Consider the following 14,116-nt stretch of genomic DNA (forward strand, 5'->3'; position numbering starts at 1 on the left):
ACACAGTTTATCTTTGCCCTTACTGAGTTTGTGTGTAATGCAAGAGAGAAGTTTTTTAAAATGCATACAAAGTTGCAACTGTGGTATGTGCTAGGGAGGAGGTGTATGGTGTTTTGAGGGCATCTAAGAGCTCTGCAAAGTTTCCCCCAAAGAAGTGAGGTTTCTTTTTTTCTTTCTTAAGTTTATTCATTTACTTTGAGAGAGAGAGAGAGAGAGAGAGAGAGAGAGAGAGAGAAACAGAGCACATGAGTGAGGAAGGGGCAGAAGGAGAGAGAGAGAAAGAGAGGAGAGAGAGAGGAGAGAGAGAATCCCAAGCAGGTCTTGCACTGTCAGCACGGAGCCCCAGTCGAGGCTCAAACTCACCAGCTATGAAATCATGACCTGAGCTGAAATCAAAAACCGGATGCTTAACTGACTGAACCACCCAGGCACCCCAGAAATGAGGTTTCTACTGAACCTTGAGGACTAGCTAGATAATTTCTTGAAAAAGAAAGGAGAGAAGAGTATGCCACTCAGGTAGAAAAGCATGTGCAAATGTCCTGTGATGAGAGAAAACCTCATGCATAAGAAGACTGAGCAAAGGTCAGTTTAGTCGGTGTGCAGAGAGGGAGAAGGAAGCAGGGGGCAGGACAGGCCCACAGGAGGCAGCAGGGGCCACACGTGAAGAGACTTTTTAATTAATTTATTTTTTAATGTTTATTTATTTTTGAGGGAAAGACAGAGTGCGCATTGGGGAGGGGCAGAGAGAGAGGGAGACACAGAACCCGAAGCAGGCTCCAGGCTCTGCGCTGTCAGCACAGAGCCCGATGTAGGGCTCGAACTCACAGACGGTGAGATCACGACCTGAGCCAAAGTTGGACGCTTAACGACTGAGCCACCCAGGCTCCCCCAAACCCTCCGACTTTGGAGCTGTGGGCTATTACACTTGGCCTCACTCCTGGCCTTCCTGCTCTGTTCCCACTCCTCTTGGCTCAGAGCACACGATGACAAGGTGGGGTTTCTTCCAGAACATGATCATTGACTATTCTTGGCCTGGGCAAGGAGGGGAGGGTGGGCAGGTCGGGTTGCATAAAGATCGCCTTGTGTCCTCCCAGAGCTGTAAGCAGGGCCTCTGCCCAGCTCCAAGCCCGCAGCGCCCTTTGCACAGAGTTGCCAGTGAATGTAAACGATGGGAAATGCGACGTCTGCAGGTCCTGGCGGGGACAGCGGTAGGACTCCAAGTATAAGCATTTCCTAAGTGACCACCACACTAAATGTGACACTAGAGGAAGAAACAGACAAATCCCTGCAGGAAAGCCTTTCAAGGCAAGATGTCTGACCGTGTCCCTCACTGCCCGGGCCAGTAAACGCACGTACACGCAGATTTACACGTTAACAAGATTCTCCTCCGGTGGCTTGAAGCATCTCACAACAGAGGGAGAAGTAGGGGGTAGTTCATCAGCCACCACTCTCTGCATTATTTTCCCTCCGATGAACTGGATTTACACTGGTACGTGTTTTGCTCCTGCAAAGCCTGCAAGGTCCTTAACCAGAGCCAGTGACAGACTCCAGGGAGATCAATAGGCACATTCATGTCCAATTAAAGGCTCACCTAGAGCCTTACGCCTTAAGGCCATAAAGATGTTCCCAAGTGAGTTTTTGGACATTGTGAAGACTCCTACCCACTGAGATCCTATGTTTCCCAGCGTGTGCTCGGAACTGTTTTCTTCTATAATTAAAAAGAATTATATAATGTAACTTGAAGCTCTTTTTATTTTGCTTCAGGCCGCGGAAGCAACGCCCTTCTCCTCTCCCAGTTGGGTGCTCTTTTATGCTGTCCTGGAAGCAGGTACCAGATCCATCAAGTGCTGCAGACCATCTGTGCTCGAGGGGACACCGTGTCCCAACAATCCCTCACATTGATCGAGCATTTGGCAGGTCACAAAGGGCTTTTCTATCCGCCGTCTTACCTAATCCTTACCACTCCAAAACCCCAGCCTGCTTGTTCCCATTTCACAGATAAAAAGACTGAGGTTAAAAGATTTGCCTGAGGGCGTGGAGCTACCAGCAGGCAGGCTTGGGACTTGAACTCAGGTCTTCCTACCCACAGGCAGGAAATGACACCAGTTCTACTGTGGTCAGTTACCCCCCTGGGACTCAGGTTCTTTTCCCCGTACTCCTCTGCTTTCTGCGGCACTGTATCAGATAAATTCAACGTCCACACTCTCCAGCACTGAAGCCCCAGGTGCCAGGCTGCAGACGAGTGACCGCCCGCTCCGGGGACAGTCCCCAGGATGCTTCCGATATTGACAAGCCCCAAGCTTGGGTGAGCTCATGCTGGGAGGGGCCAGCGCTCGGCTTGGCTCTATCAACCGCGGCTTAGAGCAGAAGCTCCAGGCTTTTCAGCTTACTCGTGGCCGTCACCAGATGCACTTTCCCCAAGTGAGAGCTGTGGGATCACTTACCTGCCCCCCCCCATGCCCCCATCCCCGCCCCCAGCAGCTCAGGCCCTGCTGAGGCTGTGCTTGTTCACTCTGCCCGGTCCCTCTTGGATCGCGATGTTTCTGTGGGAAGGCCTGGTGTGATTTGCCCCGATCCCATGCCCATTTGGCACAGCCCAGCCTGCTTTGAAGGGCCAAGCTCCACACCTTGGTAACAACTGCATACTCCAGGAAGTATTTCAGCTTCGTGAAAACAGCCTGTGTTTGGCTAAAATGTCCTAGTTTGGTCACAGCAATTAGATGTTCTTGTTTTGCACACACATCTTCCAACAGAACTGCCTTGGGGACAGGTGAACAGTGTTTAATGGGTCTGGGAAAGCCTGAGGTGGAGGGCACATCCCGACCACGAGGAAAACCCCCACGGGCAATCTCTTCCCCTTGGAGTGTCAGCTGGTCTGCTTTACTTAGCTCTGCAAACAGCATTTGATTCATTCATTCATTCATTCATTCACTCCTTGAAAAGATGTCTGAATACTTATAAATGCCAGAGCTCATGCTAGCTACAAGGGATATCGCTATGACCGAGACTGACGCGGTGGGTCCCTGCACTTTAGTTTCTTACAGTCTAAATTTTTTTTTTTTGACGTTTATGTATTGTTGAGACAGAGAGAGACAGAGCATGAACGGGAGAGGGGCAGAGAGAGAGGGAGACACAGAATCGGAAGCAGGCTCCAGGCTCCGAGCCATCAGCCCAGAGCCAGATGCGGGGCTCGAACTCACAGACCACGAGATCGTGACCTGAGCTGAAGTCATACGCTTAACCAACTGAGCCACCCAGGCGCCCCTAGTTTCTTACAGTCTAATGGGGGAGACAGAAAATGAACACGGACTTATAAATGGTTTTTGGATCAAGTTCATTTTTTTAATGTTTATTTATTTTTGAGAAAGGGAGAGGGGGTAGGGGCAGAGAGAGAGAGGGAGACACAGAATCTGAAGGAGACTCCAGGCTCTGAGCTATCAGCATAGAGCCGGACGCAGGGGTCGAGCCCACGAACCGTGAGATCACGATCTGAGCCAAAGTCGGAGGCTTAACCGACTGAGCCACCCAGGTGCCCCTGATCAAGTTCCTTAACTCTAACACCAGAGAAATTTAAATATGCTTATGAATAAGGGTGAGGGATGGGAAATCGGCTTCTGGATTTTGCTAGGAGGTTCAGGAAGATACCAGGTATCAGGTAGCTAGCTGTCAATCTCAGACGGACTTCTAACCATCCATAAAAACATTACTGTCTTCCCTTTAAAAACATCTCAGGGAAAAGTGTAGTTCATGGTGACTTCCGAGGTTATCAATGGTCTCTGTCTTGGTACACCTCTGGAATACTATGCCCCGTTCTGAGGGACACACTTTTCAAAGGAAGGGGGACATCTGGGGCCCCTCTAGGCTTGCCAGATTTAGCAAATAAAAATATAGGACATTCCGTCAAATTTAATTTCAGATAGCCAACAAGTTCTTTTTTCATATAAATGTGTCCCCAATATTACATGAAACATACTTATACCCCCCCCCAATCTCATTGTTTATCTAAAATTCAACTTTAACTGGGCTTCTTGTATTGTAATCAGACAGCCTTGCACTAGAGAACAAAGATAGTGAGCAAATCTCAATAATGTGTCTCAAAAGGAATCATCAGAGGAGCCTGACTTTTCAGCTCGGAGATTTGCGTAGGGAAGCGTTTTCCAAACGGTTTTTCCAAAATAGCAAAAGGGACACTGGGAGGGAAAAGGTCTCGAGGTCAAAAGTTTGGGAAACGCCGCGTGGCCGGTGTTTCCATTTCAGAGTCCGCGCTATGCACAAGTGTGGTAAACATCCTGAGTAGACTTGCAGGAAGCGTACCTGGTTGACCCGGTTTAACCCATCGTGCCCACAAATGCTATTTGTCTGTTTTAATATGTATATTTTATAGAGGACACCTATTAACATCATGCAAACTTACTGCTCTGCCCAGCACACTTTGGGGAACACTGGCATGAAAAAGAAAGTTTTCTTCAAATATGCAGCGTGCTGCTGAGCAGGGAGGAAGCAGAGTTAGTCTTTGTAAACCGAGGGGCTGAGCTGCACCCCATATACTGGCCCAGTATAAAGACTAGAACGTCCTAGCAGCGATAGTCGTCTGAAAAGTAGTGAGCTCCCTGTCTGGAGACATTAAAACAGAAATGAAATGGCATCATGGACACTAGAGGAAATTTTTGTCTGGTGCAGGAAATGCTCCAGGGTCTTCTGGGAAAGGCGTGTTCACATAGAACACAGAGGGGCCCCCACCAGCAAACTGACCTTAAAATCATGTCCCAGGTTCTATATTTTTTCTGCGGTCTGAGTCTATCCCTCTTGGATACACTCTTAGTGCGTTCCCTTCGCATCTCTGGGCCAAACCTCTCAAGGATATTAGTCCTCTCAAATTAATGATCTCGGCCTCTTCAGAGCCTAGCCAGCTACCTAGGGGCTTGGCTCTTTGGAACCCCACCTGGAACCTCTGGAAGCGACTTATAGACCTGGCGAGTAAACTAGAGCTCACAGCTGAGCTTGGCGCCTCCGAAGAGGATGTGGTCTGCAGAAATGTGGCCCCATTCTCCTCCAGGACTGTGAGACTCCTGCAGGCAGTGTCCACAGTGTGCCACAGATCACCACATACCTGAGGTGCTCCGCATAATAGAAGCCAAGAGAGGGTCAGATCCCAACTCCGCCTCCTCCTGGACCTATGACCTGGAGAAAATTGCTTGGCCTCCCCAAGTTGTATTTCCCTGTGTCAAAACAAAACGAAACAAAAACCACCATGAGAATGATGATATCCTGCGTCATAAGATCATGAAAATTGGGGCGCCTGGGTGGTTCAGTCGGTTAAGTGTCCGACTTCAACTCAGGTCATGGTCTCGTGGTCCGTGAGTTCGAGCCCTGCGTCAAGCTCTGTGCTGACAGCTGGGAGCCCAGAGCCTGCTTCGGATTCTGTGTCGCCCTCTCTCTCTGCCCCACCCCAACTCGTGATATCTCTGTCTCTCTAAAACTAAAAGAAAAAAAAAAAAGAGCATGAAAATTAAAGGAGCTTAAAAGTACATTCAGAAGACCCAAGAGAGTACTGGTACAAAGCGGACACCCGAAAATGTTTATTTAGCGGACGACTGTTATTGTTACCATCATGATAACTTCTCAGAGAAGTTAAAAGATTTCTGTAGAATTTCAACAATGCGTGTGCCAAGATTTCAGGCCCCAGCCAAAGCAATAAGCTGGAAATTGTCAAGATCTCGAACACCTTCCTTTTGAGAACTTGTGCTTGAGAATGGAAAGTAATGCATGTGTATTAAAAGTCTCAGTTTTCCTTCCTGCAGGTCTCGGGCCAGTAGAAAGAGCACTGCATTTGGGGGCTAGGAGCCCTGGTTCTTGGTTAAAGTGTCTCCACCTCCTCATCCATTCGGGACTCCGGTCCCCATCCATAAAATAAAGAGTTGGACGACAATTTCTTCTTGGGTTCCATGAGCTGTGCCTTGGAACCCAGGGTGATGAATGCAGCTATGTAAGTAATGGTCCGTGGTACTTAACGAGAGGAAGATCTTGACCAACGGGAGCAATGTGTCTGTATGTGCGTGAGCACATGTGTGTACATGGCAACACGCAGTGGATGCCAGGTGTTTTGAAGTCATTTCAGTTGCCCCCTGCTCTTGCACCTGTCTGTAAGTTTGGTAAATAAAGGGTTAGGTGTAGAATTAGTTGTAAAGGCGAGAGGCAAGCACTGACCTCTGAATGGGGAGAGCTGGGTTCGAGTCCCGGTCCCGACTCCGCTGGAAGAGCCTATTCTCTGTGTCCAGGGTGTGACAGTCCCTTCCGTCCCAACCTCTGCCTCCCTATCTTTCACGTGAGGTGGTTGGTTCCAGGATCTCCAAGCTCTGTGTCTCTTGGGAAAGCGTCTCTGATCTATTTTCGCTTGGGTTTGCGTGCTCTCCACCAGATTATCATCATCGGGTGACTCAAGTTTGGCTTATTTCTTTTGTTTGATCTGCTCTCGTTTCATAACACAAGCTCTACAGCCAATTTTAGCATTTCTTGGATTATGGGAGTGTCGGAATGAAGGTACCAGAGCATTTGTCTCCGTTTTTGCCCAGGATACTCGTCTCCCCCTTCCCCACCCGGCCCACCCGACACTCCCTTCCATTCTGGCACACGCAGAGTCCCGCCTCCTCCCGGGATGAGACACCAAGTGGAGTCTGGTTTTCACATTAGGCGAGAGGAGGCCCTGAAGGCAGAAATCCTTGGCCTGTGAGTCACTTTGTCTCTTTGTGCCTCATTTCCCCCAGTTATAAATAGGTGGAGTCTCACACTTTCTCACCTCCCAGGGCTTGCCCCCCCCACCACCACGGAGGGGTTTTTGTGCAGATGAGGAGTCCCTGTTTCACCGATGGGCTCTCTCCCATATCACAGCCCAGGGGACATTCTCTAGGAAAACAATGTGTCTCCCTGTCTCTCTGCTTCCACTTTCGGTCCCCTCCAGACTTCCCTTCATTACTGCTTGAGACACAGAACTTTCCAAAACACAGAAGTCAAGCTTTGCTGAAAAGCCTTTACTGGCTGCCTGTTACCTCCAGGATAAAGACCTCGGCAGGTGAGCTCACAAGAAAGCACGGTGGAAGCTCACCCTGAGATCTAATGACTCGCCCCAACATATACCGGCCTGCAGCACACTCCTCCCCTGGGACCTGTGAGGTGCAAGGCGGTGCCCCGGGAAGAAATAAAGAGGGGACTAAGACTTGGGTCCCATGTTTAAGAAGCTTACATGCTTTTTGAAAAGGTAAACAGGCACACAAAAGCAATGTTTTTATTTTTTAAGAACTGGAGGTGCTCTTAGAAGTCACTGACCCGGGTTAAGCGTCTGCCTCTTGCTTTCGGCTCAGGTCATGATCTCGCAGTTCATGAGTTCGAGCCCCGCCTCGGGCTCTGCGCTGAGAGCATGGAACCTGCTTGGGATTCGATCTGTCTATCTGTCTCTCTCCCTCTCTCTCTCTCTCCCCCTCCCCTGCTTGTTTGCCTCCCGCCTTCGGGATAATAAATAAACTTAAAACAAAACAAAACAAAACAGAAATCACTGACCTAGCCCTACTGCCTCACTTCAGAGTTGTGGAAACTGCGGCTCCCTCTGATGGGTCTTCTCTCCTGCCAGATCTTCAGTCTTCTTCGTGTGAGTAGGTCTCAACTGTAAAGGCACCTCCTCAGGGCTGTCCTCCCAGATGTGAGTGCCCCGCTCACTCTCCTCCTTATCCCCCGCTGGTCCACCAGACCACCGTCTGCACTCTTTCCTATTCATCCATGTTTCTTCTTTATCATCTGTGTCCACCCGCTAGAGGGGAACCTGCAAGAGGGCTGGGGCTCGCTTCTATCTCTAGTGTCTACAACATAGTGGCTGGCAGTGGACCCATAAGAAATGTTTGCTAAATGACTCATCAAGCCAATGAGTACATCTTGAAGCAAATTTGAAAATGCAGAATAGTGTAAAGACACCAGTATAGATTTAACAGAAAATACGATTATGTTAAATTATGGTTTGTATCCTGCTTTTTTTCTCCTATCAGTATAGTGTTTCTACATGCTATGAAGTTATCTTTTAAAATACTATTTTAAATGACGCGTAAATTACACATGAAGTATCAAAATTAATTGAAGCATTTCCCTAATCTTGGACACTCACAATTGTTTTTTTCCCCCTAAGTGATCTCCTGTCTCTCTAAACCCTTCTGATAGAAGTTGGCTTTTAAGATGCTTGTGGTAAATCTTCCTTGCAAAATGAGTAGCTGGGTGGAAGACGTTGCTTTCTTCCCAGGAAATTCAACAGACCAATCCTTACTTTTGTATGTTTTCTGTAGCTTCCTTTGGTTTCCTTGACTTAGTCGATAATCTAGCTGTTAAGCTCAAGACTTGGGGTTAGTACACGGTTGTGATTCTATAACTTCCTGTTGGAAAGATAAGCCAGTCTAAGTGTTCACAACTGAGTGGAGTCAATGGGGGAAACAGAGGCCAGACCCCATTACATCTAGTGCCTACTTTTAACTCGGGGACAATTGCCTGATGAGATGAATTAATGCTCACGGACGGAAGATTCAAGAGTTTCCAAACACCCACAGACTTACAAAATCTCTGTGAACTAAAAAGAACAGTAAAGATCGCTAACACCCTCAAGTGAAGGAGAAGTAAACCGAGATCCAGACGGAATCTTTCGTGAACTAGATCTCAGAAAAGATTTTACAGAACTGGAAGGGACCTTAGCAGTGAACTACTCTAACCTTGTCATTTTTTAAAGATGAGGAAACAGAGGTCCAGACGAGGAAGGGCGTTGCACCAGGTCACCACACCACCAGCTCGTGGCAGGGCTGAGATGAGAACCCACTTCCTCCTCCCTCCCATCCATCGGTCTTTCCACTGCCCTAGCTCTGTGGGGCCTTGTAAACCGTCAATGCTCAGCAGAGTCTGCCCTTGGGCTCTATTTCCTGGAGTGCTAAGAAATGTCCTCCCTTCATGTAGGTCGGAGCTTTCAGTAAAGCCCTCCCCCCTTTACAGAGCATTGCCTGTGAGCACAGCACCTCAGTGGCGCCAGGCACAAGACAATACGTACAGCTGAACACCCCTTTCTAGTCAGTCCCCACCCCATCCGGCACTGTGTGTCCTCAAAGCGCACGGACCTCTCCTCCCTCCCTCTTACCACATCCCTCCTGCAGTCTGTGAATGTCCATTTCTCCCCGTAGGCTAGTAGCTTCCTGAGACAGAAGCTCTTTCTCCTTCTTTGATTTTTTCCACACTCTGTAGCAAATTAGTGCCTGGCATATAAGAGATGCTCTGTAAATATTTGTCAAATATATGAATAAAAACTTAGTTTCTATATTAGTTTGCTAGGACTGCCATAACAGACTAGCACAGGCTGAGTGCCTTCATGGCAGATGTCCATTTTTTCACAGTTGCAGGGGCTAGAAGTCCAAGATCAAGAGGCTGGCAAGGTTGGTTTCCTCTGAAGCCATCCTCCTGCTGCTTTTTTTATATTTCTTTATTTTTTTAATGTTCATTTCTTTTTGAGAGAGAGACAGAATGCGAGGGGGGGAGGGGCAGAGAGAGAGGGAGACACAGAATCTGAAGCAGGCTCCAGGCTCTGAGCTGTCAGCACAGAGCCCGATGCGGGGCTTGAACCCATGAGTTGTGAGATCATGACCTGAGCCCAAGTCAGATGCTCAACTGACTGAGCCACCCAGGCGCCCCTCCTGCTGCCTCTTCACAGGGTCTTTCCTCTGTGCACCCAAACCCTGCTGTTGTCTCCCCATGTGCCCTAATCTCCTCTTCTCAGAAGGACCCCAGCCAGATTGGGTTAGGGCTCACCCCAATGGCCTCAACTTAACCACTTCCTTAAAGGCCCCACCTCCAAATACAGCCACACTTCAAAGTAGTGGGAGCTCCAGCATATGAATTTGGGGGAACATAGTTCCATCAATAACCTTCCTCTATTCTTGACTAGCTCACAGGTGAATAAAAGGGATGGGCACACAAAAGTGGAACGATACCTGCTGTGATACAGGGAAGTACAAGCCAGGCGGAACACCAGTAATGGTCAATGCCCATACTAGCTGCATCACCAACCGTCCCTGTGTGCCATGCACTCTTCTAGGCACAGAGGCTATTACCTAATGTCATCCTTGCCAGGATTAAATGTCAACAAACATTCACTAATGCCTGCCATGTTGATCACTGTTCCAGAGCCTAAAGATCCAAAAATGTATAAGCTTAGACCACAGAAGAAAGACTCTTGCTGTTTTTTAAGAACACACACACACACACACACACACACACACATCTGGTGTGCTGTCTCAGCCCATTTCTGTTTACGGCTCCCATACTGGTGTTATTCCCAGCCAGGTAATTTAGTCTGTGTCCAACCAGGAAAATGACCAACATTTTGCAGATGAAGAAACTGAGACATAGCCAATAAGTAACTTTCCCTCTGTCACGCTAGTCAATTGCTAGTAAATATCAGGCTCTGGGCTGAACCACACTTACCCTGGCAGCAGGCACCACAGTCTATTCTCTTAATCAGCACCCCACACTGCCTCTCCATGACAAAGCGCCTTATTCCTTATATCCCCACAGAAGGGGGAAATGAGCAAAAAGGACGGAATTTTAAGCTGAGCCACCAGCTGGGGTAAGGAGCAGAGAAGATACTTACAAATAGAGAAAATAGTACATCATAAAGGTCAAGGTCTATAAGACGATGGCTGAGCAGGTGGCATAGAGGGCTGGGAGTGTGTTAAGGCTGGGGAGGTAAATCTCAGATTAGGTGAGATCTTCTTATTATTGATATAATAATAAAATTAGGCTTGATTCTCTAGACACTGACAGGCATTTGGACTTTTTAGCATAAAATTTTAGCATTTCATCGTACCTCCTCATTTTACCAACAAGGAAACCACGGGCCAGAGAGAAAGGACTTGCCCAAGGCCATACAGTGGGTTAAAGTCAGAGCGGACACCAGCACCCAGATCTCTCAATCCCAGGCCAAAGCTACACTGCTAAATTTGGCCTACATAACCGCATGGAAACTGACGTAATTTAAAAGAATGTGTTTTTCCATGTTTCCCCCATGTCTTTCATCAAGTTTTCACCCACTTTCTCTTTTGGGAAATTGTACATTTCTCCAGGTTTCAAGGAATGACTATTTCTCATCTAAAATAACTACTGGTTCAACGTCAGAAAGATCCCATTAAGTCATGAATGATGCCTTTCCTTGTGTGGCTTTGTGGAGTGTGGCCGAGTGGCTCACTGGTACATTTCATTGACTAGAAGGACCAGTATTTCTTATGTCTAATAGATACTTTGAGATAGAGTGATAAACTCAACAGCCACTCTGGCTGGGTTTGTTTTACCAAACAAATATATTGGGTCAGCAAACATTTACTGCTGCCTGCTGCATGCTAGGCATAGTGCTAGAGCCTTGAGATCCAAAGATATGTAGGCTCAGTTCTCAGGTGAAAGGGCGCTCACCACTCAATAGTGAAATGCACATACTTTCCCACGCGTGCACACACATGCACGCACGCGCACACACACACACAGACCATACACACACGTCTTATAGCTTATACCTATAAGCCATGCCTATAGCTCCTCATAGTAGTGATTCCCCAGCTAGGGCATTCAGGCGTCATGTAACTAGGAAAACAGAAACCACTCCGGATCTTGCAACTGAAGAAATTTAATATAAGGATGCACAGGTGATAGAAGGAGCTGAAAAGCCAAACAGGGAACGTAAGGAACCAGAGATTAGCAACGGCAGGAAGGTGGTGCTGCTCCTGAGTCTGGAGGGACATAGGAGAAGGTGGGGTTACGAGATCCCAGAAGCCAGGACATTACTTGGCAGGCGCTGGAGGCACAGAGCAGAGGAAGCCACTGCCGGAGATGCCACTGGAGGAGAGAGAACAAACAGCCGGCTTCTCCCCACCTCTCCTCCAGTCTTCTGTCCTACACTCCCATTAGCCAAACTGTAGCACGTAGGCTCCCGTGATGGGAAGCAAGCAGGGGAAGCATGAAGAAAGGAACAGAGGGCAGACAGGGGCTGACCAGCACCCCCGGGGTGACCTTGGGCGAATCACTGGCTCCACATTCTAGTTTCCTTCTTGGTAATTTGAGAAGAATAATACCTCTCACGTTTGTCGTGAGACTTACGTGAAATAAAATCCGTGAAAGCGCTTTATCAGTTTCAAAAGGCACATACACAAATGCAAGAGCTTTTCTTCTTGGTTTTAATTCAAAGTGTTTGGGACTTTGGGCTCTGGGCGGGGGCGGGGGGAGTGGGCTGGTGTATTCTGATGTCTTCAGGAGCTTCGTAGTGCCTGGCTCATTAGCTGAGTGGAGGGACGTAGCTGCATTTTACCACCTGGTACTTCGTGCCATCGCTCTGGTCCATCAGCCTTCGAAAAGCACTGGCTGGCTTTGAATAACCGGCACATGACAGAAGGGATGTCAGAGCGTGTTCTCGGTTCTCTTTGGGGATCTGCCTGTGGTTTTGGATCAAAAAGTGACAAGTAGAGAAGACTCTGGAAATGACGCCAAGACCATTACTCCACCCTTTCTGTTTACAGAGGACCAGAGAGGAGACAGGGTTGGCGCACCGTGGCACGCCAAATGCTTGGCAGCAAGTGACGTACAACCCCCGAGAAGCCTCACCCACTTCTCCAGCCCTCCACCTTGGGCCTTCGGCTTTCGAGTCGGCCCCGTATCGCAGCTGGCGCTGCAACGTTTCCTTCTCTGTTCCCATGAGCTTTCTTTCTTTCCTTTTAGTCTTTTGTCTCTTCTTCCCAATAATCTTTGACAACTCGTTTCCACGCGGTTCTTCCGTTCCACTCTGCTGATGGACATTGGAAGCGGAGCGCTAAGCCGTATCTATTTTAAGTTGAGAGTGTAAACTCTTCTAAATAACTCAATTCCCCTTCGATATCAGGAGTGAGAAAGTAACCATCACAAACCCTTAGAGACCAGCTTCTCTGCCAACCTCGGGGCTTTTGGCGGAAATAATAAAGCACAATCTCTTCCCTTCTACCAGCAGAAAAGACGGGCCAGGACCACCACTTTTAACTAAGCACCAGGCCACTCAAACCTGGCCCCTAAGAATGGCCGTCTTTTTACCGGTGGCACGAGATGGTTCGACCCCCTTGGCAGGAATGGGCCTGTCTTCTGTACCTTTCAGTGCCAGGTGAACTTGGTGAGCGGATGATGAAGTCCAAAGGTAGATTCCTTACTTGTCCAACGAAGAGATGCTGCCTTGATTGTAAGTTCCCTTCTTGCACTGACATTTAATAAATGAGTATCCTTCCACCAAAGATGGCCTATTATGGTCACAGAGGCACTAAGACTGTAATATTCCCCTGAGTGACTCATAGAATTCCCAGTGGCCCGCTGTGAGTTGACATTTTACTGGTGCAGAGTCTGCGGCATCATAAAATGTCAGAGCTGGAGGACAATCAGCCATGCTCTAGCATGAATACATTGAGGAGTCTGAGACCTGAAGCTTGCGGATATTCATTTACTGATCCCTTCAATAGAAATGGATTGTGTGCCCTCTCGTGTACTTGTGGGGCAAGATGCACAATAACAAGGAAACTAAAAACTGGACAAGGTAATTATAGTTTCTGATAATTGCTTGACAGATAATAAAAAATGTAGTAGACTCATTCACTTTGTGCAATGGATATTGAATAACTTGGAGGTGGGTGAGGGTGGCTCTTTGCAACATTGGCCCTTAAGATGAGCTCTGAAGCTTGAGAAGAAATCAGTTGTGGAAAAGAGCTTGTAAAAAAGAAGCAGAGGGAATGACATGTGCAGAGGCCCTGAGGCAGGAAAGCTTTGGGTGTATTCAAGAGGTGGAAAGGCAGCCAGTCAAGTGGGAAGGTAATACGGGAAGAGTAGTTTGAAGAGTGGCTGGTGGAGTTGGCTGAAACCAGATTGGCCTCATAGGGCCTCATAAGGACTTTGGGTTTTATTCTAAGCAGGGGAAACTATTGAAGGCTCTTAAGCAGGTATGAGACATACTCTGGTTTGCATTCCTTAAAGACCCCTCTGAATCCAGGAAGGAGAATGGATTGTAGAAGAGAAAATGTGACTATTGAAATAGTCCAGGCAAAAA

Source organism: Puma concolor, chromosome A1, assembly GCF_028749965.1.
Source record: "Puma concolor isolate L17-30 chromosome A1, mPumCon1.1.hap2, whole genome shotgun sequence".
Taxonomy (NCBI): domain Eukaryota; kingdom Metazoa; phylum Chordata; class Mammalia; order Carnivora; family Felidae; genus Puma; species Puma concolor.